This window comes from Rhodnius prolixus, unplaced genomic scaffold, assembly GCF_049639745.1.
Source record: "Rhodnius prolixus isolate KJV_2025 unplaced genomic scaffold, Rpr scaffold_3, whole genome shotgun sequence".
NCBI classification, from domain to species: Eukaryota; Metazoa; Arthropoda; class Insecta; order Hemiptera; family Reduviidae; genus Rhodnius; species Rhodnius prolixus.
Genome location: NW_027411603.1, coordinates 15,487,685 through 15,511,136, shown reverse-complemented (window position 1 = coordinate 15,511,136; position 23,452 = coordinate 15,487,685). Strand labels below are relative to the sequence as shown.

Sequence of the window (23,452 nt, the reverse complement as noted above, 5' to 3'; positions counted from 1 at the left end):
GTGATCGTGGCTAAGAAGCGTGGATTTATAAGTGGGAGAACCCCATTTTGAATCCTGCGTGTAGGTACTTTTGATTTGATACGTAAAATATTAACAGTAAAAATGTGCTTCCGCCCCAGTCCAAGAAACCAGTTGAACGTTAATCCCCGTCAGAAAAAATTGTCGATTACTACTGAACATCAATCATCTGCCATAGTGCTCTATTAGTTACTCTTATCAGACGTTGCTTATCACCAGAATTGGTTTGAAGAAACTTCAAAAAAAATTAGAAAATATATTTAGGTACTGCGGAACCTACTCAAGCTATCCGCGTGAATCGCAAGAGGTACTGCGGAACCGACTCAAGCTATCCGCGTGAATCGCAAGAGGTACTGCGGAACCGACTCAAGCTATCCGCGTGAATCGCAAGGATTTATGAGAATGAGAAACTATATGAAAATGTAATTGAAATTTAATCATTGAGTCTAAATATAATTATTTAATTAAAGTTAGAAATTTAAATAAATTAAATTGGATATATAATTGGTATTTACTAAGTAAAGCTTGCAACCTGAAGCACAACTGCAGACCTGTATTATCTAATTAATATGTAAAGTAGTGTCGCTAAATATCAATAACGGCCCAGGAGGCCTCGATTTACTACCATACATAAGGAATGAATATATGTAGTCCATTGGATCAGAGATACTGTGCACGCTATTATTTACGCATGTATACATAAAATTAAAATTTATTAGTAACATCATTATTTTGTAAATTAATTAAGATAAATGATGTAAATTATTCCAAATAAATGTTTAGTTATTTATTACATTGCATTCCTGGTTTGATGTAAGAGAGAAAGAAAGGGCAGTTTTAGAATTTAGAGAGTTAAGATTAATAATTTAAGAAATAGAGATTTAGTATAAGAGAAATATTTGAAATATTAAATAGAAGTTTCAGAAATAAATACTAAAACAAAACAAAAAGTTGATTAAATTGAATATTTAGCGGTTGTTACAATAAAAATTGAAATAGTTGACTGGGGGGGGGGAAACATTTAATGTTCATTGTTTTGGTCACCTCTAGTGTCCTTCTTCAGGTAATGCTTTTTGCAAGATCTTGTAATAAATAAAGTACTTTATATAAATAAATTAAAATTTATGGTAAACAATATAACAAGTGGAGCAATTTACAAAAATATCCTTATTAGAGAATGGACAAATCGTAATGTTTGGTGAAGTGTTGCTCTCGGACATTTAGACCAGTGACTTCCTTTCTTTAATGGATTTCGGGAAGTGAAGAAAATTTATATCTATTTTAAAAAAAAGAAAGAAATTTCAAAACTCAGAGTTTCCATTCTTAATGCCATCACATTTCTCCTCTCCTAGAGAATGTTTCAAACGCAGATAAAAAACATCGGCTACAAGCTGGATTTCGTTAAACCATGAAGGTGGGCTAATAAGACTGTTTTAAAACAATTTCCATTTCAGTTCCCACTGAACTTCAAAGAACCTCACAATTATATCCGTCAATATGTTTGAAAGAGTATTTCATTTTATGTAAAGCCATTAAGATAATAAAGCTTTATAAATTTAACAAACGTAAAGCAGATTGAAAAGTTTTATTTCAGTATGTTTATAACATAAAACTGAAAGTAATTTTCTCAAAGAAAAATGTAGCGTTGCGTGCTAAAGTACGTTCCGAGCGGATTAGTTGAAGACTAAATCGCGACTGCAACATTCGTTCTTTATAGGTTACGCCTAATAAAGACTACATTCAATTAAACTGAGAATAACAGCCTGCAAAAATTTTATATCCGTAATATATTTCAAAAATGCTAAACTTAATGTCTCAACAACCAAGTTTGGTTATAGATAATAAGAGCAGAACAAACAAAAATATTATGATTACATTAGGCACTTTAAGATTTACTTAGCAGAAATGGATGTTGTAAATTCAATGTGGCCGCATTATTGCATGCGTTATGGCAGTATTACCGACTATAAAGAAAGCCGAATCCTATCAATCCAAAACCCTCTCTGGGTCAGAACTGCCCAAAAGTCTTGATTTCTACATAGAATATCAAAGTACGGAAAGTGTACAATGTTTAGGTGTAAAGAGAGTATTACTTTATGATGATGAGGCAGCTCTGGGTTCACATAACCCAAGCTTTTGCACACATCATCTCTTTGAGAGCGTACGTATACTACGTATATGAGTGTTGGAGGTGTCAGTACTTAGTACAGTCCTCCTTTTGGGCTGGCGTATTTACAATAGTGCCGCAACCCCTGAAGAAATGCTTAGTAATATAATAACCCTACAACGACGCAATGAGTGTTAGAAAGTTTCTAATAGAAACTCAGATAATGAAAATCAATGTATTTCAGCCCGTTTCTGACAATGAAATAAATGAAGTCCGATACCAGTTGAAGAAATAAAAAACCTCTCGCCAAATAAAATTTCAGACACAAAAAAGAGCCTTTTTCGTTTATTCTATAACTTATTTACAATTAGAAATAATTACGTTTGTATATTTGAAGCGTCGCCACACTGTTAGACGCAGAGCACTAGACTCAAAGAGTTGTGATCACGAGTTCGAACTTTGCTAGCTATCTTCAAGTTTACCTCATACTAGAAGCTTCTACTGTAATTACCTGGTAATAAACAATGTTGTCCGTAATGAGAAAAGTTTGGTCTGCTAGTGCACTGAGAATGGTTCGAACGTCATTTATATTGTGGGCCGCAACGGAAATTAAAAATAGAATAATAATTACACTATTTTAAAATAAACTCTGTCACGGAAAGCCTAATGAACTTAATAACCTTTAGTTGAAATAAAATTGAGAACTACGACTTCAGTGACTTGTTTAAAATAGCATAAGTTCAAATTTTGCCTTAAGAATCCATTAACTGTTAATTCAGTACTTATAAATACAAAATATTGAGTTAATTTTTCACTTGTCTAACATGAATGAGCTAATTTCTGTTGATTTATTAAAATAAATTTTTTAGCTTGGATTTATCTTATATGAGAACTGGAAAAAGAGAAAACATTGCTCTTATGAATTAAAAAAAGAAGAAACAAAAGAAATGAGATTTATTGAACTGGCCTGGATATCAGCTCGACATCTAAAATGAAATTCTTTCTAGATTTAATTTAAGAATCAATGTTAAAGAATTCACTATGTGCACAATTAGAGTTGATATTCCCACTTAATTTTATTAATTTATAAAGATTTTGTTCTATTTATTTCTATTAAATTAGTTTCTAATTATTAAATTGTTTATCATTAAGGAAAGAAATATTTAAAAAGTAACCATTTCTGTTTACTTTTGCCTTTTGTTAGTACTTATCACAATACCTCATAATTGAAAGTTACTTTAGAGGGGTGGTGCATAGGTTGCAACCTCCAAAATTAAAAGCAAAATTTAATAATATTTCATCATAAAATTATTATAATTTATTCTGAATCAACCTAATACCCTACAAGTGCAAAGAAAATTTGAATAAAAAAAGAAAAGATTTTGGACAGTTTTGTAGAAAACATGTAATAATTCTTTTTTATACTGCCTGTTACCAATATTTTGCCTGCGAAGTTCTTAGTTTACTTTGGGACTGCGACCACTCTAAAAGTGATCGTGAGCTTTAAAGATATGGGTAACACCATAACTTACGTTTGATTTCGCGAAAAGAAGTAACAGGAAATTCTGTCAAATTAACTTTAAAAAAAAACTTAATTTTAACTTATTAAAAAGAAAAACAAAATTGAAATGAAAACTTGGCTCTTAAGCTGCATCTAACGAAGGCCGAGCGAGCCTTAACACCGCCTCTCATTTTTCCTCAGATTTTACTCCTCATTAAGATATGATTAATACTTCGGTCGATGAATCCTCACAATCAAATCTCGCCGTATCTCTTTCTCTTTCCTTAATTCCGATATATTTTCCTCCAAGTCATTTAGTTTATTATTAAACATTACTCTCTTAAAACAACTCCGGGCCCTGATTTCATAACTGCAAAAATTCCATGCCATCTTTCCAGAAAAACAATAATCTTCTTAAATACAATCTATAATTCTATCTAAGAACCACTTACTTTCCAACCCTTTGGAAATCCTCTTTAATTCAACCCGATTCTAAACCTATCCACTTCATCTTTTTTCCTCTTACTGCCCAATCAGTCTGCTGTCAATATTTGGCAAAGTTCTGGATTAACTTTTTTAGACAAAGTTCTTTACTCGAATTTTCCAATACTATCCCAGACCATTAGTTTGGATATAGACGAAAGCACTCTACTTTGCAATATTTGGCCATCGTGTAGTAGGAACAATCTCAACCTCCCTTGTGAGAAGAAAGAATATTTCTCGGGTGCCTTTCTCGATGTGAAGCAAGCCTTCGATCAGATGTGGTACCCAGGATTACTTTGGAAACTCAAAAGTATACTTCTATACACTCACTTCCTCGTGTTGAAGTCCTATTTGTGTGACTGCTATTTTGAAGTTCAAAAGAAAACATCGTTTATAACATCTAGTTATAAAGCTGAAGCGGGGGATCCGCAAGAAGCATCTTAGGATCTACCCTATATTTAACAGCCGATATACCAAGCCAACTAGGAACTCTTTCTAACTAATGCAAATACAGACATAAACACAGCAATAATTTCCTCTCATATTGTAACAGGAATTACACAAAGAAACCTTCAAATTCATCTTTTTTCTCTTTAGGAATGATTAAAGAAAAATGGAAACTTAACTTAAAAGAGAGTAAATCTGGAAACATTTTCGCATCACTCTTCCTCCGTTCTGCTATATTCCAATTCCTTCTACCAATATTGATCTTTTTCCTGGGCTGTATTTAGACAAAAGATTGACTTAGAACCAGCTGAAAACGTACTGATCTTCTACAAGACCTACTAAAAAGACAACCAGGACCAACGATCTAATCTTTAACTTAATAACAAACGGCCGACAATCATTTCTACACTAAAAACCCACCTAACGAACGGTAATGAACGTAGGGTTTGACGATATTCAATTTCTTCAGAATTAAATTCTCCACACTATCGTTAACCCTCCCATTTTATGTTTCAAATCTAACCAACCACAAATACTAGGTTCCGTACGTAAGTCAGGTTGCTCGAACTCGTTATAAAAACTTCCATCAAAACTTATAGTCTCGTTCAAATCCAATAATTGCCAACTTAAAAAGTTGCTTCGCGATTTTCCCTCTTCTGAAGAGAGTAGTTAATCCTAGAATCAACTTAGGGAATGTTATCTCTCGGTGAGAAAAAAAGTTGCTTTGATTAGTTTCATTGCTTCCTTTTACTAGGTAAGGTAAGAGTTTTTGTTTTTTAATTTTAAACTAGTCTGGACTTTATTTCAGATATGGATTTTTTTTAAAGAAAAATATGTATTTATTATATTAAAGTTGATTCTGAAGTAATATTTTATTATTAGATAATTATTTTAATTGATGGTGACTTTGAATTGGTATTAAGCAACTGAATAAATTCAAACTAGCTAGCTACATTTTTCTAGGAGTGAAAGACAAGATCAATCATATTAATTTACAAAGAAAATTTATCTTATCAGTTTCGTATATTCTTCCTTCATCAGGGATAGAAGAATCTGGTTTACGCAGAAAAATGTTTCTTCCATTTATAAAGCTTGTTTCATGCTTTCACGATGCAAAGTGATTCAATGTTCGACTCCATCTCGTTACACTTTAATCTGCGAACGTGTTATCACAGACTACCCATTATCGGTGGAGACACAGTGCTTTGGCTCAATTTATTGGACGGCTGATTCGAAAAGTGCCCTTCCAATTTCATCATTCTGTAATTTTCTAGTTAACGATGCTGATTGTCAAATCAATTTAGTAGAATTATTGTTACACTAGAATTATCACCTCTTTGGTACCTACTGTCCTTAAAGTTACGTTGCACATGAAATCGCTTGACCACTGCCGATGAAATGTGAGAGCAATAAATTTTGCAAGTAACAGACACTATGAGGTATCTGGTTGGGTAGCCGATCCATTTTCGTACGAGCGTCACCCGGATAGAGTTTCACTTTATCATTGTACCTACATCTATTTGTGGTGTGAAATTGGTCATTTCATTTAACCGTCTTAACGTAGTTAATTGGTTAACCGTCTTTGTTCGGCGCTTTGCCAGATTTATAAGGATTAGAGGCACTACATTGACTAAGTTTGTTGTCACATCCAATCAAAACATAAAATTTACGCATAAAATATAATCCAAATTAAGAGTGCTTAGTTGAAACAACAATCGAATATTTTAGAATGACAATAACTAATTTACCAACATTAGTGCAACTGTTTTAAAATAATGTATTTCAAACACTTAAAGATCCCCAAAAGGAATACAGTTTTATTTGTCACAAGATTTGAAACTATTTAACAGTAACGTATTTAACTTATAAGCTATAAAATATTCAATTTTATTTAAATATTAATAGATTACGTATGTAAGTATCCAAGATTTTCTATTTATCTAAATATTTGTTTATTTTATATTTTTCATTAACTTAATTGATGATAAATTTGGTTGCCGACTTCATTAGAAATCTGATCCAAAAACAAACAACAAAAAAAAGATTTCCTAAACAAAGAAAATGAATGTTACAGAAAAGATATGATGCAATTGTTGAAAACCTCTTTTTCTACCAAGTCTTCTTTTAAATTCATTAGAACGAGTGGTCAGTCCGATACATTCTTTCCAAGCTCCCATTCTTCGAAATCCTAGAAATTCCGTTTTTTAAAGCTTCCATTAGTTCACATTCTTATGTTTATAGCAGCTTCAATTTTCCAAATTTCCAGCAGCCCTCATTCTATAAGCTCCCAGCATCACAATTTTCAAGCTTCCATTTCGAGACTGACGTTAATGCCAATCAAGTTTCTCTTTTTATTTTCGTTTGACTGGGAGAAAGATAATAAGTGAAATGTAAAATTTCTATTTTCACATAAATTTATCAATAAAAAAGTAACGATTACGTTACGTTAAAAATCGTCTTGGATTTTATTTTTTTGTGTTTACGATAAAGTTAATATTAATTGTTTGCCAACAACTAAGCTGTATAATTAACAAAATAATAATAATTCTTTCTAAAGGGACATCAATTGAACTTCAAATATCTATTTAGGTAAAAATTCCAAAAATAATTGTTAAAAATAATATTAGCAAAAGCATAGTTGATAGTTCCAACGCACCAGAAGAACTTAACTGTACCCAAGCAGTCACATTCTCATAAATATGACGACTGAATTTGGAAACCTAAATGGAATATGATAAAAAATCAAACAATTTAAATTGTGAAAAGCCTAAAAACTAAATTTCCACGAAAACAACTTTGTTATGTAGCGGTTGAAAGGTTTTTTTAATTTCACGCAAATAACTAGTTTTATGCGCATGCTACAGATACACTTGACAGCAACTGTTTATTTAATTACACGACAATGGAAAAGAAATGTATAGAGAATCTTCATGTGTTACACAACTGAATAACATGAAAGTTAAAGCTCTAAATATCTTTTTTAATTTTAAAAAATAATGGAAAGAGGTCTTTGACAGAGTTTATCTTTCAATTAGAATAGCAATATTGTTAACAAGTTACAGATTTTTTTGTTTTGTTTTGTTTAATTTATTTACCTTCTGGATGGTCTCACTCATCCCCAGCATTCTGAATAATTCATTCGTAATGAAAATATTGCTTTAAAATTTACAATAAAATTGTAAATGTAGTTCATATTCTAGAATCATCCATCATAAAGACAACATTAATAGCTTCTCCTATATCCAGATTTGAGATACAGTTGGGCTTTTAGAAACATTTGGATAAACGCTCTCTTAATCAATATCCCATTCTATTACCATCATTCTCACAACAGACTCTCACCATATATTACAGTTCAGTATTAAGTTACAAGTTTTGAAGGAAGGACAATTACGAAATACTATATCGTACTTATAATAAATATTACTTACACAGTAGTTTCATGTGTAGTTAAATAAGTACTTTATAAAATAGTATTTTTACTTTCTAGGTGAGGAATGTATTGTAATCAATTATAATTACTGATTTCGAATCTTCACCTGAAAAATCCGTTCAGTGATCTCCTGAGTTCGAGAAAGTGGCTTTAAGGAAATTGTGTGTGTGTGTGTGTGTGTGTGTGAAATATCTCAAAAATGAAAATTCGTAGGAAGCTGAAGCTAGTATATTCATTGCGGGAAACGAATCTGACTAATAGCGATTTAAATCATTTAACCGAAAGTACCACTTCAGAGAAATTTTTTCAGGAGCATTGGATTAGGAGGGCACTTGAGTAGTGGAATGAGTATAGTCACCTATAAAGCTCCATTTCGGTGTAATGTACGGTTCAGCTAGTTTTATATTTTAAAGGGCAATTAAATGACTAGATAGAATTCTGTGTATACAAAAAATTTAGACAATTTAAAGACCATTTCATTGATAGCATTTTTCTAAATAACTGTATTAACTTCACAAATAACTAGATTTCTTATCTTTCATTTCTGCTTTAAAGAAAATGGAATATTTTTGTAACGTTCTTCTTAATTCTTTTAATTTTTTAACAAAACTCATGATTTACAATAGACTGCATAATTACAACTGGTCCCGATAGTTCGTGGTCAGTTCTCTAAGGAACATTAACAATCTTTGAAATTACAAAAGCCAAAAGTCAAACTTACACTCTAATGCCAAGAGAGTATTATTAAAATAATTACTGCAGGGCACGCTACTCCAGTGAGATTAGTTACACACCTTAATTAACACCTTAATTAAACCTCTTGTCCTCTTTACAAAGGAAAATAAGCGTTGATTGGAATTTAATCTAATTAAAAATTTATCTTATAGGTATATACAAATAATTATACATATGCAGAGAAGTCTTTGAAAATAACTTAGAATATTGTTAATACTTTCTGATATCTAAAATATAGATTTTTGGATCTAACCCGATCTAATTCCTAAAAAAGGTTGATTGCTGGATTAATTGTAATGGGTACCTATATATATATATATATAAATATAACTTCTTTTTACATTATATCTACTGAAAAATAATAATTTCTTTCTATAAATAAGCTTTTTAAATTTATGTTAGTAAAATAATTGGCAATTCTAAAGTTTGGGGCTGAATAATGTAATAGCTAATAATTTAATTGGGGTTAAGAACCTCGGTATCACTTTTGTTCAAAACCTATCCAACAAAAATTCCAACGTTCGATATCATTAAGTGGGCTAATTCTTTCAGAGTATTACTTAACAAAATTGCAATTTGATTTTAAATATAAATATTTGTTAATTATGTTTAGATATCTGTTCTCATATCTGACAAAATCCCTTTTTAGATATCTCTAAAAATTTGTTAACCAGAACTGAATTGGGTTTCTAGACAATGAGGGCAATGTTTTCTGCTGAAGGAGATTTACTCTTTAAGAAAGGGGAAATAGAAAAAGTTCAAAAATAAGAAGTCTTAATATCTATCATGAATATTGCCTCAATCTAAGAGATAATAGGGCAATAAATATTTTGTAACACCATAATTTTTGAAGTAAATCTGTATTTATTTCGTATTAAATAAATTCACACTAATTAAGTTTTGAAAAGTGAATGAAGTTCAAAGTCCAAACTTATCTTGTGAAATGAATTAAATTATTTCTCTTCACATTCCCTCTGAGCTTTGGATGCCTAATTACTACTTAGTGCAAAGTCAGATTTATCTTGTCTTTTATAACCGCGATTGCTTTTTGAGAGATAAAATTCAATAAATGAAGACATATGATACGTGCTATAAAATACTATCCCTTCAAAGAAACGTTACTTTGAATCAAATGTACAAAGATTAGATTCTACGTATCCAAATCCTACGCAAATGATAAAATTTAGTCATCTCTTAGAAACAGCTAAAAATCTAGAACTTACTGACTGTATAAGACACGAAGTACAAAAAGAGATTACCTACTTACACATTCGAAGACCTGATGCTTGCTACAAATGAAAAATATGTTATGACCTAATTTTTTGGACCAAAATCATACTGTAACACCCCCTGACGGTATACTTAAAGACAAATATAATTTAAAGCTTTCACATTTAAGACTTAAAAATTTAAACTTTTTGTAAATTTCTGCATCTTTTACAGTGGACTCATACACAGCACACAGAGAGAAAATAGGAAGGTCGATCAAATTCTTAAATCTCACAAATGTACGTAAAAACCTCAAAACTCATGTTCCGCCAAATCCTCAAGATTGGATGAGAGTAAGATAAAAAGTTTCTTATGAGAGATTAGAGCTAATAAAAGTACTTTAAAAAGCTATAGATTTCATAAAATACTTTCGAGAAGTAAACCCTTTTTTGATAAATCTTAGATTCAAATGACAATGAAAAATGCAATTAAATAAACTGAGCATACTATTTGTAGCGGTTTGTACTATAACGAAGTATTAGCTTATTTGAACAGTAGCCAACAAATTCAATTCTCTAGAATGAATCCAATGTTACAATTTACCAGAAAGAAAGTGCAAAATTTAGATGGTAATATCTTAATACGTATATCACTGGGCACTGGCTATTAACTTTACACTTTCATTTAACATTACATATTTTAATTAATTTACTCGTTAGGCGCCACGGTAGCCGAACGATTAGAGGTGAGGCCCACAAAGCTAAGATGTATTGTGGTACTGGGTTAGATTCCCAGTCTAGACAGTGGAATTTTATTTAATGGATAATATGAGAACTTAGTAGTAAGATTTGTTTGCTAATCGCCTCCTTCCACGAAACCTAATTGGTAGTTGGACGTAAAACAATTACGGTTTTTTTTTTTTAATTTAATCGTTTAGAAAATAAAATATTGTTATATTTTCAAAAAACGGATATTCGAATAAAAGTGATTAGTGGTCTTGGATGTGTGGGAGGGAATGTAACCATAAGAAGGAATTTCCTTATTTGTATTTATTTATTTTTTTTATTCATCTATTTCAAGGCATTGCTACAAACAAAAACTGCAATTCCTTTATCACGCAAACCCCTTTAATACAATTCCCTTTAATTAATAAATTTTTTACAAAAAACTTTAATGACAATAAGCTTCGGAATCAGAAAAATAATAAGTACTTCAAAAGTTAACTTTAATTAAAAAAATAAATAAGTAAATAAAATAAAACCATGCGCTATTATCAATGCTTACTTTTGGTGCAGTTTGTTCTTCGTTATTTAACGAATAGCTCTTAACACTAATTAACCTGTTTGCCTAATGGACGGAATGGTCTTGCAGATTAGTAGGGTCTTGAGAGAACAAAATTAACTCGTTTCAAACATAAGAAAAATGAATTATGAGAGTCCAATAAATATATATTCCAGAATTATAAACAATAACAATGCGGGACAATAAGTTGGGTTTGTAATTGAATTTTCAATTTTTATTACGTAATTTCGCTTTGCTGAGGACCCGCGTCATAAAGTGATTAAAAGTTGGCGAACTAGCAAGAAGGGTAAATGCGAGAGAGTCTCTGGTTTTTCAATCTATTACTTTAATTGAAACTTATTACTTTCTACTATTTCAATTTTTAGTGGAAAATCTCAGACTGCGGATTACAAGCAGAAGGAACTGCTGTTAAATGAACTTAATCAAGCAACGTTATGCCACTATGATTCTTAAGACTAGTGGATTAAATGTGCTTCCTTGTCTAATACAATAAAGGATTATTTTTTTATTTTTTCATAACTTTCATTTCCACTTTTTTCTGATTCCATTGGACTAAGACAAATAATTATTTTCGGTTCTATTCGTGATTCCAGTGACATTACTTAACAATATAGTAACTTCTGTTACCCCATTGGGAAATGCAGGTTTAAAGTTGTATTGAGATTGAAGACCTTTAGCTTCAATAAGAAATTTAGAAATAGCAGAGGATAGAAGGGTAACCAGATTTAAGTGACCCTATTAAGGAGCCATTCAGATTTGTTGCATCAGCCAAGGCGATACTCAGATTTGTTGCATCAGCCAAGGCGATACTTTGTCATCATAAATCGAAGTTAGTGGGAAAATAAAAGAATAAATTAGCATTAATCTTTTAACATTAAGCTGGTAAGCAGAACCACTAAATGCTTGGCTCTTGTAATTTGACGCCAGACATAAATTTTGGCCCAGGCAACAGACAGGACTGATGTTAATTACTCTGCACTTGTGTTCTAAGACCAGTTTTTCCCCAAGACTGTTCGTACAACTTTGAAAATAATTCAATATGATGCAGGTGACTGCTACGTTGTTTACATTTTTGTAAACCGCAAGTGGTTTTACAAGTTAATTACCATTAACCAACATTATTGTTAGTTACAGTCTTCGCTGCATTATCTTACGTTGAGAACAAGGTAGATATATCGATAAGTGAGATTCCAATGTATTTTACTTCAAGTACCTATATTAAATGAATATTTGGATTTAGCTTTTACCACACAAGAATTCTCCAAATAATTAATTGATTTTCGACGACATCAAGTTGCCTAAATATTTAGATCAGTAAACACTATCACAATTTTTATGTAATCCAAGAGAGTAGAAACGAATTAAAATGTCACAAGTTATCTTGATCATAAATGTGATAAGTGTGTTGTAACGCAGAACTTAAAGAAATCTAAATCGTACCTCTAAGGACGTTTTCTTTACTAATTCCTCTCTCTAGTACGCTAACAAAACTTTTCATTCAAGTTTAAATAAGAGAAGTCACTTTTAACGAATTCACCATTTCCACTAATCAAGCCAGCTCAGCACTTTGTTTTGCAGCAAGTAATCCTCTATTCATTATAAATTTCTCTTCGTAATTTATCTCCTGATCGGTATAGTGTTATTGGCATTTGGAGGAGAAGGTACAACCTGTTCTTTTGGTAGATATTGGCGATTCCAATTTCTTTTATCCAGTTTGATCTCAAGAGGAAGACTGTTTTCCGAATTATTTTCAATCTACTTTTTGCTTAAATAAGAATATAAGTGTTTTGGCCTCATTAGAAGAGATATTGCGCTTTACATTACAAACTTGGGTTTTATTATAAACAACTGAGATTTCATTACTGACATTTACAACTCTAAAAATTAATATAAGCCTGATATAGCCTTTAAATTTTCTAAACTTTTTTAGTTCTACTTTTAATTTATTTTTGCCTCAAGGGTTCCCCCTACACTCTAATTTGTAGTTTTTTTTTTTCGTGGTAACACAGATATTATTTACTTAAACATGAAAATAAAAGCATGGTTATGAAAGGAGGTTTTAATGGCAATGGCTAAAGAAAGGGAGTCCTATTAATTACTTTGTAATTTTTTAACCTTTCGGGCGCTTTTTATCAGGAGCTTTTAAAACTGTGTGGAATATTCACATAGAGTTAGGAACCAGTAAAAAAAATCCGTCAGTTTCTTAGTTTTATATAAAATTAAATTGATTTAAAATACGAACTATTTGTTAATAAAGTACTAAGATTGAATTCGGCACGTAAGTACTGTATCTAAGCAACTGTACAATATCTGTCTAAGAAGTGTAATGCTGAGTAAGCTAGTATAGTGCGAGACGGTAACGTAAGTGAAGTAGACATCTCTACACCAAACTGATTAAGTAACCTCAGATGATAGGCAAGGACACAAGAAATACGACGGATAAAATCAAAGATATCATCAAGCACTGCGGATCAAACCGCATTTTCAACTTTCTTTAAACTTCATATACAGGGTGACCATGGTTACAGGCTCCACCCACTTTTTTTTTTTAACGGCGGGATATTTCGAAAAAATAAAAAACACGTATTTAATCATTTTTAGTCTAGTTTATTTTCAGTGATCGACCCATTTTTTTAAACCCCTGAATCTCGAGATACAGCATTCAACTTTTGTTTTTCAAATGGAACGTTATATTTTTTGTTGCACATTTTTATAGTATTTAAGCACCTAAAAAACAAAAAAAAAATTCGAAATCGGTTAGGTTTTTCAAAAGTTATGGAAATTTAAAATATGAAAAACAAAATTCAGTTTATTGTCAAAATTACGTTATTTTTTTAAAAGAATCTGTTCAAACTGGGCACAACCAACGGATAGGCAAGCCAAAACTCTGGACTCCCACGCTTTGCTTGTAGCAGCACTTACGGTGGCGAAGTTCTTACGGTGGCGAAGTTCTTACGGTGATGTTTCAGATCATCGACTGAAGCCACGGGATTAAGGATACTTTACACTTTATTTTTTAGGTGTCCCTACAAAAAAATAGTCCATTTGGATTAAGTCCGGAGATCGTGGTGGCCATTGGATGGGACAATGAGTCCCTAAGCACTTTTCATGGAAATGTCTGTCTAGGTAACCTCGAACCACTCTCGCATTATGTGCCGGGCAACCATCCATTAGTTGATTTCCTAAAACTCCTCACCAAACGTTTGTAGAAAAAACAACCTGAACGTCGAATAACTCTAGCCTGCCTAGATCTTGACTTCGCCACCATAAGTGCTGCTACAAGCAAAGCGTGGGAGTCCAGAGTTTTGCCTTGCCTATCGGTTGATTGTGCCCAGTTTGAACAGATTCTTTAAAAAAAAATAACGTAATTTTGACAATAAACTGAATTTTGTTTTTCATATTTTAAATTTCCATAACTATTGAAAAACCTAACCGATTTCAAATTTTTTTTAGTGTGTTTTTTTGGAGCTCAAATACTACAAAAATATGCAACAAAAAATATAACGTTCCATTTGAAAAAAAAAAGTTGGATGCTGTATCTCGAGATACAGGGATTTCAAAAAATGGGTCAATCACTGAAAATAAACTAGACTAAAAATGATTAAATACGTGTTTTTTATTTTTTCGAAATTTCCCGCCGTTAAAAAAAAAAGTGGGTGGAGCATATAACTCTGGTCACCCTGTATACTTATACTTAACTACAGTTTATTTCAGTGGTGAAGTTCAGCTTTTTCTCTCGTGTGGAACCAGTGCATTGCACGGTTGATTTATTGTATATTTTTTATGAGTGATAAATTCAGTGATGGGAGATGTCAATGATGATAAGCGGAGGGAAAGAAACTATCCAGGGATAGCGTCTACAGAATATCGTTGTTGATTATCAGTACCAAAAGAAATCTCTGGGTACGGTCGTCATGGTGGATTATATAGCAGAATGATAGTAGACATTTTTTTATATGATTTGAATCAGCTATAACCGTAATATATGATCAAATATATTTCATAATAGTCAGAAAAATAATGGCCACATATTTTGCAATATTTCTGTTGATAGAAGTAGTTACGAAGTGTGGCTTTGTAAGCGGGAGATCCCCAGTTAGAATCCCACGTTTGGCTAATTTTTAAAAACATTTTATAGTAAAGTATGTGCTTCCACGACACCTAGTTGGCAGTTAGACGTTAAGCTCCGCCTGCCTGCAAAATTGGCGATTACATTTCTTTAATTTAGTTAGAAGTGATATACCGTGCGTTTTCCCTGCAAATATTACGACTAATTCATAAGAGTAAGTCTGAACGTATTTGATGAGTTAAAGGCCGCCACTCAACTGCAGCAGGATAGAGCAGTTCCAGGACGGGAAACAACTGCATACTCAAATTTGGCAGGATGCCCGGTGACCTCGATAGCGAATAAGAACAACCAACTAGAGTTGGGACTTAAACCAACAACAAATGCTCATGCAGTTATATCTATCATCTGTTAATCTCCAGCCAAAATACTTGCGTTTGGTTCTATTTGCAAACATATAAATAACTAAACATTATATATAAACAAAAAAATTTTAATTGATTTTTCGTTTTTATTTATTTTTTTTTAAGGCGAGCAAAATCTGATGGTATTCAGCGTCTGGAGCTTTATTCAGTGCAATGTCAGTCATTTTGCTAGGTACAGCTTACAAAATTAATTTAAAAAAACAGTAAGTAGAATATTTATTAAGAATTTATAAATATTCAAATATAACGGTGTTTTTCATTAATCGGCCTTTCGTATTAAGCCCTTTATCAACTGTCTAATACAACAAAGTTATTTATAAATTTATTTCTTTACCCAGACTAAGAAGTCTAAAAAAGAAAAGCATGTCAAAACAGAGATGAATTCGCGTAAATAAATGATGCTTTGTTATTTACAGTGCCTTTTGGATTGTACTTTGTATTACTTAGTAAATTAAGGTTTTAATACTTCAGAATTAAGCAAAATATGTTAATTAAACCAAAATTCAGTTTAATGAATCAATCAATGTCTTAAAGATATTTTATAGCAGATCAGCTACACAGTTGAGATAACTAGCCATTTTCAGTAATTCAGTATTATTTAAATTTAATAATTACAAAAAAATAATTTCAATAAGAAAAAGTCGTGTGAGTTTTGAGAATATTTGTACAAGAACTTTCATCTTGATGATAACCAATTTTCTTAAATCCTAGCCCAAGATAAACAAATCCAAGACAGCAAACTACAAAGATACTTTTATACACATCTATCCCCATCTTCTCCGAAACTTTCGCGTCGCTTTCGCCAGTAAAACCGCTCTTAGAATCTTTGAAATTTTGTTTAAATTGAATAATTAATTGTGAGTTATCAAGTAGACTCAGCAAAGAATATATTAAAACTCCCACAACCAAATAGAACTCAGAGAGGAAGAAGTGAGCATATAGGCAAAAATATATTATACATAAAGTTTGAAAGGCAAACAAAATAAAGTCAAAATGGATAAAGTGTCAGGTTAACATTTTCCTGATGAAGTCATCAGGAATGGGCAAAAAAGGGCCATTAGCCTCCTTACATTCAACTATGATTATCTGAACGTACAAGCAATTAATAGAAGGATCTTTTTGCGCCCATGTTATCAAGTTCATTCTCCCGCTATAGCGAACGAGAGATACAGTTCAGTTCTGGGTAATCATTAAGGAGGGGAAATAGAAACACTTAATAAAGATTTCAGGACATTAATTATATCATATACATGGTGTTTTCTGTTGTGACAAGAGTCTGCCTAAAAATTTCCAGATGGGCATGAGCGAGGCAGAAAAATGCCAGGAGAAAGATCTAGACATGGTAATATCGCTTTTAGGATTTCTTTTGGAAGAGGATCAATTATGATTTAGAGAGTGAATGGTTCTGAATCATTTATAATCATGAGAGAGGCCATGACTGAGATCCTACAAGAACTCGTCGTATCTATGAGACCTTGTAATGTCCTACGTTGCATTTGTTGGCTCCAATTATATTCTACATTATTATAATTATCTCAGTGTTTCAACCCTACTATTATCTGGACTGACCTGCGTAAAAAAATAAATAAAAATAACAATAAAAAATATCTATCCTAAGCGTCATTAAACATCTCTAAGACATAATAAAATGAAAAGTGAAACAGAGATCATCTCAACCTTCCAACGAGCTCGAGTGAGCTAGTTAGTAGGTAAGAGAAGAATGGACAAACCTTCCGCAAGAAGGAATACTCCTTTTAGGGTGAGAACCACTGTTTTGAAACTAATTTTTTATTATTAAATATGATATTTTCATAACAAAAAAGGTTTGTTTTAAATTTAAAATTATCATTATCACTGTCAATGTGAACATTGGTCATTTTGCAATTATCATATCTTTTTAATTTGAGACCTAATAAATAATTACAAAAATAAGTTAACACATATTTTTGATTATTAATGCATATATTTAGAAGTTGAGTTAATTATGACTGTGAGTGTACTTAGATGTTAACAAAGAATATTAGTCTGAAAGTGTATTATGTGTCACACTCTCACATGTGTATGTTTAAAACCTTAAGGTTAACGGACACTTTTGGCATACTGAATTTGTTTTATAAGTAATTTGTTAATAAAAATTGCACTTCTATAAAATTAAAAAGTTTTTCATTAATCAAGAAGGAACATGCAATATACATATATATCTTTATGTGAGGGATGCAGGAGAGATTTACCTTCCTAGACCTTTTCATGTATGTTATTCATACATATTCTCAAGTTTCTTTCAACATAGGGATAAAAGAGAAAAATAGAGACCCGTGTTTTTCTATGGTCCTTAAAATAATCCCTTGGGATAGACTTGGTTGGATTTCCTCTCCTTTTTTTCTTTTTTGACCGCCGTAAAAAAATGCATGTACATATGGCTCATTCTATACAGTACAAATTTAAAAATATAGTTTGGAAGTGTCCAGTAAAATTTACTAAATTTAGGTTTTACAAAAAAAAAAAAATTCACCCAGGTCCAAACCTCAAATGAAAAAATCAAAATATTCTATACGATAAAAAATAACGGCGTACCAATTCTTTGCAACCCTAGATACCCTGAGAGAGGTGCTCTTTATTTCTTACTAAGGTGCCAAACACATCTATCGCCAGCTAGTTCCTATAGTAAATTGGGACTATATTGAAGATATATAACACTATCACTATATTAGTTATAGTGTTATAAATAACAGAATCATTGTTTTACGTCCCCCAAAACTATAAGATCAATCTCTAAACCTAAAGAGCCTACTTATAAAAGTTCGATACTTGCTTTTGGACATTGACATCTAAAAAGTCACTTCTGCCAAATTAAAGAATCCTGTTCATTAAAAAATAGGTATCTGCAGGTGAAGTTCAAAAGAATTAGACTAGCCTAAGAATTCCAATTTAGACTATTCAATCTACATTTTTCTGTTTTTGAATTAAATACACAAATTTAGAGATTGAGAAGCTAAGGTATTGTTGCTACACAAGGTTCTTTAAGTATACATTTTAAGACTACATTTTGAGAAACATCAAAAACATAATAGTAAGTTTAAGTCTAGTTATGTACACTCAACAAAGGCAGCATATTTTTTCCCCAACAGTCGAGAAAAGGTGGAGAATACAATTGTCTTCCAGTCTGTATTACACATACAAAACGTATGGAAACATACATATGTATATAAGTTATAAGCCAAGACAGTTTTTTCTGAAGCACTTTTGTACTTACAGAAGAGCTGTGCATGGGTTTGTAGGTTGCTACATCTCCTCTGTACAATTTTTCCATCTAACATAAGTAGTTATTTATGGTTTTTTTTAGTGAACAACGAAGTTTTTACGTCATATTTCACTTTACTTTCCTTTGTTCCCAAAATTTAGTCATGTAGTCGATTACAATCCTTGAATAAATTAAGTACAAAACATTAAATAACTATTTATTTATTGTTTATTAAGTAAAATTAAGACTGATATTGAATGAACTCAAAGAATAATGTATTTTTTCAGGCGGGTTTCTACATCCAATTACCGAATTAGATGTGGAGGGCAGAAGTTTTTCATTCCTTTTATACATTAAGTACAAAGCATTAAATAAAAAATAACATACTCAGGAATAGAAATTTGTAGGAACCATAGGAAGTAGGCCACTCACATTTCATTTTTGCAAACAATGCAAATAATTAAGGTGTAATTAGAAACATGCTGTGATTGTTCAATGCAAGGTAAGGTCAACATTGTAAAACAACCGCTAACAGGTCAGGTCGTTCGCTAAGAAATCTAATTACAAGAATGAGTTCAATATTTTTCGAAGTTCCTTTATGCGATTTAGTATCAATTGTAAATGGAATTACACCAAATAAAGCAGGTTATAACATGAAAAATTAATGTTTTCCAACTTCGCTGTTTCAACCCTTCAATACTATATTTTCACGAACGTAAAAAAAGTTAATTATCAAAGAGATGAACAAATATAATTATTAGATTTTACAATTGGGCAACAGTTTTTCAATTTATGAGATAATTAAATCACGAACTGTTAATGTCAGTTGTCTTGCCTAAATGACACACATACTTTTACCTATGTGAAGAACAACAATTTTCAAACAGCTGAATATACTAATGGAAATATGATGACCACTAGCTACAATCGCCCAAAACTAAACATACCTTGAGAAAATATGGTCAAATATTGTGATTAGCTCTCGAAATAACAAACCCAAGACCCACAAGAAGTTAAACAAAGTAAGATACTTTCTGTATTGTATTTCTACTATTACTAAAACTGAGGGGGCGCAGTTTAGGCGTTCTGGCAGAAAATTCGGGAACCATGCCATTAGATTACAACAGTCAAACATCCCAACATAAACCATCCACACACGTGAAAATAAAAGTGTTTTTACGAGGTTGACCCACAAAAGCATCAATACTCTTTAATATTTGATACCAATAATCTTGAATGTTGCCTAAAAAATCATTTAATAAATAATAACATTCGAAAATGATTTTATACGTAGAAGATATTGTTAGAATATTATTTTTGCTAATAAAACAAGATTTTATGTCATATTGCAGAATTGAAGGACATGGGATTCGTTCCATAATTTGATTTACACTGGAATCCAGTTAGCCACAAAATATAACTCTCGCTTTATTTTAAAGCTTCAAAGTGAACCACAATAATAAATGATAAATCCTTTTCCATTTTATATCACTATAAAGTTTCTCTACTACTTTTCTTGTAGGGTTGTAAGACAAAGAGAACAAACAATTTTACTTCTTAGCATAAAAAAAATACTGCCAATTATTTACTGCGCTATATGTCATTACTGGTTGAATAAAACACACAAAACTCCGCGATTTCTAATCATTTCTAAAATTCTTGAAATTTACTTCAATTAACGTTTACAACTTCAGAATGGATTTAACTGTGATTAGTACCATGATTGGATTGTTTCTATTTCAACACAAATTGTCCATTAAAGGTTCTAGAAATAGTTGCCACTCAACGAACTGAAGATTAAATACGTTTTAATAAAACTTCCAGGATTTTTAGGGCTCTAATTTAACTCACTTTTTTTTCAAATCAAAAAACACAATTACCAAAAAACTACAATTTTGCAATAATAATTTTTGGTCACTAGGTCAAAAAACTCTACTTTAGAGTTATCTGTATATTATACATTATTATACACATTATACATTCAAATTCTCAGACAGTTTTATCCTCTAATTAACTGTCGGACACTTCTGAAACCTCTTGCTCTAGTGTCTTCTGTACACATCTATATTCAGAACTAAGTTGAGTTATCTTGGCTTGTGTGCACAGATTATAGTAAACTACAAGGAATAACCTGCTGTTTTCCAAAATAAAGTACTACGTATCGTCTTGGGCGTGCCTTCGAAACCTAGTTCCTAGAACCTAGTTCTGAGAGAAAGTAACAATTGACACTTAATAATCCAATCCATGGGGATCTGAATGAACACAAAATAGACAGTCTGAAAAAACACACATTTCTATAGAACCTACACACTAAAGTAGATGGAAAGAAAGAGCTGGATAGAACAACCTTCGTCTCACTGAAATAGAGAGAAACAAACCGACCACGGCTTAAATCTAAACAATCATAGAACGTACTTCCACACTTAGCAGTCAGTGATTTTAAATGACAAAATTATGTTCGCTATATTTTCTTTTATTAGGCAGAAAAAAAACTGCCAGGAAAAATAAAAGTATTTTTCTTCTTAATAAAAAGTTACTTCTTACTGGACAAAAAATTTTATTATACTCGTATTAATCGCTACCATCAACTTTGTTTAAAAATTATTTATTTTTAATTGGGTCAAAGAATTCATTTCAATTTAAGTCAGTTGAGTTTGCAGCGTAATAAAGCTTAACTGTTGATTCAGCATGCCTATCTTTTGCTTCAGCCCATATACAATTTACAATGAGAATATCCTTCAAGCGCATATTTGCCTGGCAGTCTGAAAATGGATTCTATATTTCATTATCAAATTTAGATTATTGCCTTCTGCGTAAATGTTTAGCACTTTTTGAATTTTATGAAATAGAGTACATTGGCCGGGTATACAGGATAGTCCTTAAAAACGGATCAGCCCTGGTCAAAACGAGACTAGATAAGCCTGGTTATGGGCGAAAGAAACAGTTGAACTGTGTACTTATATGTTCTTGTTAAATAATACAAACATTCTATTGCTTGTAAAACATACATAAATTGAAATTCACATTGGATTACATTACACTAATGAAGACACTAATTCTGGCGCAATGGTAACGCGCGGTTAGAGACGAGGCCTGCAAAGCTAATACGTGTTGCAGTACTGGATTCCATTTTTTTAATAATTCTAATGTAGCACTAACACCAAATTAATTAGTAAAATTAAGTATTTAGACATGGGCATTGGATAAATTTGCTCGTAATACGACTTACCTCGTACAAATATTTATATTTTTTGCTCGTCGTAGTAGAATGTACAAACGCAGTAAACAAATCTAAAGGGTAGGTATGAACGTTCTGAGGAGGCGGTTATGAGGAGAGTAAATACTGGATGGTGTGCCACTTTACCAATAGTTGCCTGAGAAGAAAGTGATATAAGAAACAACATTTATGAGCCCCCATTTATGTCTTAGGCGGATGCATTAACGAACCTAAATGGGTTTAGGACAGAGCAATGCTAAATTCAAAATGCGTGAGCCGTTTTCCTGACTACTACAGCAGACACAATGGTAGCTGCTAAAATACATGCCAACACTTGCGCTCCAAAACCATGGACAATAACGATGGAAGTGGGACCAAGTTGCCTTGTATTTGGGTGGTTGCCATTTCATTATTTGTCTGTGTGGAAGATACTCATTCCTGTTCCTCTCCTTCTTCAGCTCCCTCAGAATGGTAGACCCAACGGGCTTTCCAGTTATGGCAGGGAAACTACACTAACTATCTTCTTATTGGTGGAACGTAGCACGTGCTTTGTATGTGGACGTAGTTGCCGTGATTACGGCCCGTTACAGAGTATAAGTAAGGCCACTAACCGCCCACAGCTGTGATATACAGTGAGTGACTCTATTGACTTTCCCATCCATTCCATACCTGCTCCATTCCTTTCGCGCTTTCACAGCGGCAGTGCCGTCCTACCCTCTGTCACCATTCTCTTCTTCTTTTTCATACTTTCACCAACAGAACCTTTTAATATCTTAATATCCTTTTCGCCATGCTCTATGAGATCCTTTCGGTTCTTGTCAACTTGTCAACCGAACCTCTCTTTCTTGCCCTCTTTCTTTGCCAACCGTCTTCAACTAAATAGAATACACTCCTTTTTCGCTAGAATATTTTTTAAAAGAAGAGAAACTGTGCTTTTTTTTGTTGTTTTTATTTATTTATTTTTATTTTTTTGTTTTGTTTTCATCAACATCACTTGAAAGTTTTTTCGGTGATATACAGCCACAGACATCTCTCAAGGGTGCCATCACAAAAAAACGGTAGTTCATTTCTTACTTGTTGGAAACAATGCAACTACAGTCAAATGCGACGAGAGCAAAAAAAAAAAACAAACGCAATTTTGCGGAAAGTTCAAGCTGCAAAAATGTTCTTTCCCAACTCGTCAGGATGTGGCAAAGGAAGCATACAACCATTGGCAAACACTGTTCTCGTGTTCCTCTACTTCAAACTATAGCTACATTGATTAAAAT

The 23,452-nt window shown here is 32.1% G+C and overlaps 1 protein-coding gene across 13 annotated transcripts in view; it reads right to left on the bottom strand.

Annotated features, from left to right (window-relative positions):
- The window catches only part of LOC141453691 (uncharacterized), a 298,436-nt gene that overhangs the window by 209,117 nt on the left and 65,867 nt on the right, over nucleotides 1-23,452 (bottom strand). The window lies entirely within an intron of this gene.